We start from the raw sequence: 5,166 nt of genomic DNA on the forward strand, positions 1-5,166 counted from the left end.
CTTGGAGCTGCAGCTGGGGAGAAATGTAGGTCAGATGAGATTGATATTTTGACAAGGCAAGAAAATCTTTGGACATTTGTCATGTGTTTTGTTAATCTTACGTTTGTTTGTTACTATTCATATTTATCTATGAATCATGACCCTAAGAATACCCTCAAGCCATCAAGTACATTTTTCCATTGCTTTTAGTGTTAAAGTGGAAATACATTCCGATAGAAGGGGGAAAAGTTTGGATTCTGGACATAACCCAATGATACTTTTATTTTTTTTTTTTAACCCAATGATACTTTTAGATTCTAGCACACTTTTGAAGAGCTTTCTTAAAAATATTTTCTTGTTTAAAATGAAACACAATCTCAATACATAAATAAGAACCCAGAGGGATGTACAAAGATATTCACAAAATAAAATCAATGGTATTTAAACTATGAATACTGTATCAGAAGCTCTGATTTCCTATTACATTTTCTGCAGTGTCAGCAATAAAGACATAAACATTTCACCCGTCTCAAACATTTCAATGTTCTAAAATTTATATGTATTCCTAATTAATTTTCTTAGTCTATTTCTTGAACTTGCATCACTTGACCTCATTGGATATCTTTTCCCAAGAACACCTGTAAAATGTCATTTGTTTTCTTATATATATATATTTAATTATATTCTGCCTGTTTCCTAATACATATCGGGAGGTTTGCAATGGGTATAGAAAATATGATAAAGTGTCATTAAGTCAAAAGTGGAATAAAGGAAATAAAATCCAAAACAAAGATTCAACAGAAATAGAATAAAAAATGCTTATGCTCATGACACGCACATACACTGGAGTAGGGAATAAAGTAAGGAGGCAATTTGGCAAAAGCTTGCTAGCAACTAAGTGAAGAAAATGTGGTCAGTTATATAGTTCGGAGTCCATAAGGTAAAAACAGACTGACTGCTCAGAAGAATTACTTCTATTCTTGGTGGTGAGATCAGGCAGGAATTTCTCCCAGGAGTGTCATAAAGAGGACGATGTATGATGTGGAAAATACATTTTGATAACAAAGAGTCAGAGGCTCTTTCTTATAAAGACCCCCAATATAAACTGATTAGATCCTATTGAAGTTCAGCTTGCTAAAAAGATAATTTCAGAGACATTTAAATTAGTTGCAGTTTTTCTGAGCGGAAGTGGAAAAAAAAAAAAAGCCCAGAAAATTGGGGTGGAAAGTTTTTTTTGTTTTGTTTTGTTTGTGTGGTTTTTTTTTTTTAAGCTTTTATTTATTTGACAGAGAGAGACACAGCGAGAGAAGGAACACAAACAGGGAGAGTGGGAGAGGGAGAAGCAGGGAGCCCGATGCGGGGCTCGATCCCAGGACACTGGGATCATGACCTGAGCCGAAGGCAGACGCCAAATGACTGAGCCACCCAGGCACCCCTGGGGTGGAAAGTTTTGATTCTTCCTTGGCAATGAAGACTCACGCCAATGTTTTCTAGGCAAACTCAAATCTGCAAGCTTTTAGGCACCATGCAACGGTTTGTTTGCAATTACCTATTGGTTCATGTGGTCAGTAGAAAGATGGTTTTTAATACAGGTAAAGTGATCCATCATCGGATGTCTGTAGCACACTCTTACCTATAATGTTGGTTAAATATAGCGTATCTGAAATGGGCACTCGTAGCTCATCGTTAGAGACAGGGCAGCTGGGAGGTTAGCATTTCTCCACACTTCTATATTCTGTTTACGGTGCTGGCACTGGGACCCTGCAAACCTCCATTCTCCTTCCCCAGCTCTGACAACGGGGAGCCCCACAGGGAGATGGAAAGCCTGGAGGAGGAGGAAGGGACAGGCTCCTTCCTATGTGTTTGCTGGTCCTGTCAGAGCTGATTCTCCACCTCAAAGCAGCTGCTCGGTCCACAGAAGCACTTTGCTCTGGTTTGCAATTTTCCCACCTCCCTAGACCCAGCCTTCACCCCCTCAGAGGTACCAGCATTCGCATGCTGGTGCTGCCTCCTCAGACACCCGAGTCCCAGAGCTGCGAGGGTCCTCCTTGGACCCCTGAGACACCAGCGCAAGTCACACAGTATCTTCTCAGAGGTTTGGGTCTTAGAGGACCCTTCCTCTAAGCTGCTAACTTCTTTTTTTTTTTAATTTCTTAATTTAAATTCAATTCAGTTAACATATAGAGTATTATTAGTTTCAGAGGTAGAATTTAGTGATTCATCAGTTGCATACAACACCCAGTACTCATTATATCAAGTGCCCTCCTTAATGTCCATCACCCAGTTACCCCATCTCCCCAGCCCCATCCCCTCCAGCAACCCTCAGTTTGTTTCCTGTGATTAAGAGTCTCTTATGGTTTGTCTCCCTCTCTGGTTTCATCTTATTTTACTTTTCCTTCCCTTTCCCTATGTTCATCTGTTTCGTTTCTTAAATTCCATCTATGAGTGAAATCATATGGTATTTGTCTTTCTCTGACGGGCTTATTTCGCTTAACATAATACCCTCTAGTTCCACCCACATAAGCTGCTAACTTCTAATAATCCCAACCTGTTCCTTCCTTCCCCAGCCTCAGTAAGTGGGAGCTTCTTCCTGCAGTCATCACTTTTGAAATACCCTAATGCTCCTTTATTGCCTTTCAGTTCTCAAAACTAGAGTAATATTTTATTGGTCTGTTCTCTCTTTCCAGGACCCTGACTGACACAGTGGTAAACACAAGATCGCTTCAGGGGACGCCCCCAAATTCCATAAATTGAGGAGATGATGTTCCCTTAGAGTAAATGTATAGTATAGTTCAATAATACCTTTAGTTCCTGATTTCTTTTGGGCACTGGCAGAGGCATTATCTAGAAAATAACCTGTCTTTGGCCATCTTTGAAGAAGTAGCGATTTCTATGATCAAGGTTATAATACCCATCAGGTGTGCACCAGATTGGTGGGTGCCCATTTTGTACCCATTATTGCTAGATTTTTTTTTAGATATTCTAGGTGTCTGTGGTTACATTTTATTTTATTTTCCAATTATGTACTTTTGTAGGAAATTGCGAAAAAATGGAAAAGCATAATACAGAAAGTTTTAATTATTTGTAGTCCCACAGTACCTGTTTATATTCCATTATCATTATATGTATATATGTTACGTATGTTTATATATATTCAATAGGTTTCTTACTACACACATTTTTATAACCTACTTTTTCATTCAATCAATACATTTATTAGGATTTCCCGAAGTATTCTTAATTGACTGCATCTTCTTAGATGAAAGATTGATGTAAAATTAAGTCCACAAAAGAAAAAGACTCAAGCCTCATCTTGAAGATGTCGTATTGTTAACTTGCATTTATTTTTAATCCAGCGGTCTTTTAAAGAACAACAAGAAGAAAGGGTGAAGTTCTGAGACAGGGATGGGAAATAAGCTCTAGCACGTGTGTGCAGAGCATTGGCTGCATAGACCCCTGCAATGACAGGAGATCAGAGTGCTCTCTGTGGGACAAACTTCAGGGATCGATTAGCAAAGTCTTCAGTGGGTGTGGTGGCACATGAGCCACGTAAATGCTAGCCACGCTCTGAGGCATGTTAGTGGATCTTTCAAAGTGGAGTCTTTTCTAGTCACCATTAACTGTCACAAGAGAACCCTGCTCAAGGGAAGACTTTATTCATTCATCTAATAACAAACACACAGTGTATTTTGGGGATCTGTTGCTACATAACGAATCACATCAAGTCTTAATAGCATAAAACAATCCCCACTTTATTATGCTCGTAATTCTGCGGGTCAAATATTCAAGCAGGGCACAGAGAGAAGAGCTCATCTCTGCTCTGGGATTTGGGGGTCTCAGCTGGAGAAGCTGGACCAGCTCCACTGGATGTGTGTGCTGTCATCTGCATTCCTCAGTTCTCTGTGTGGTGTCTCCGGGGTCGAATGTACAAGGTGCCTCCTTTACTCATACACAGGGCTCCTGGCCTGAGATGGCAAGGACAAATGATAATTGGCTCAATCTCTTTCTCTCTCCTGGCAGCTTCTCGAGGTGGTGAGCTTGGGCTTCTTACAGCGTGGCAATCCCAGAGTAGGCGGACTTCTTTCATGGTGACTGGCTTCCCCTCATGAAGCATTCTAACAGTATGCCTCAAGGCTTCTCATGATCTAGCCTCAAAATTCACACAGCACCCCCTCTGTCACATTCGATTGGTTACACAGGGCCAGTCCACATTCAATGAGGAGGATACTACATTGAGAGCTGAAGTTCTTCGAGAACCCACTGTTAAGGGATAGTTACCACATACCATCTTGCAGATCAGTAGGCTCTCCTACTTGAATTATCTTCACTGACACTCACGATGCTCCATATGGTGGAAGTTTGGGATTCTCATAGTTGGAAGCAGAAGATGAAAAAGGGGATCCCGTGGTTTTCCGAACTAAGAGGTCACCTACTGCTGGTAACTCCATGTTTGGGAATATTTTTCTCAGAGAGTGTGAATAATACTTGGGAGTTCACGTCATAGGATAAAAAGCAGAGGCAAACATTTGGGTATTGAATATGGAAGGTATTGGAGAGGAAAGTTCAGGGAAGAGAGAGTGCAGTTAACTACCACATATTGTATAAAAGAATACCAATTGTCCGAGGGAGAAGTAGGGCATTTTGGAACAAAATCTTTGAACACCACTCATAATAGGGTCCTTTTCCATAGACTTTTTACATGAGTCAGGGAGAAGGGACATTAAACAAAACCTACCAGAGCAGACATGTAGAAAAGGCTTTATTATTTCTATGTTATAAATGAAGAAGGAAGCATATTAAGTGACTTGCCCGAAAATACATAGCTAGTTAAGTGGCAGAGCCCCGAGGAAAGCTCAGAGTATATAACGGGAAATTAGTGCTCTTTTTTGCTGTGTCACGAGATCTCCCAGATCAGACATCATACACTGGCCAGTTAGAGTTCTTGGTTACAAACACAAAAACTTGCTTTGGCTAGCGGGCACAGAAAAGAGATTTATTGGAAGGCTATCAAGTAGCTTACTGTATGGACAGGAATGCTGAAGGATTAATTTCAGAAAATATTACCTGAGACAGTCATGGTCAAGGCAGAGGAAGAGACTGGCGAGGACACTCACAGGTTGGACCCCTGCGGTGAGCAGAGGCTACTACCATGCTGTTCCAGTAATGTCACTGATCACAACCCTGGGG

Source organism: Leptonychotes weddellii, chromosome 14 (assembly GCF_054177405.1).
Source record: "Leptonychotes weddellii isolate Sample4059 chromosome 14, ASM5417740v2, whole genome shotgun sequence".
Lineage (NCBI taxonomy): Eukaryota > Metazoa > Chordata > Mammalia > Carnivora > Phocidae > Leptonychotes > Leptonychotes weddellii.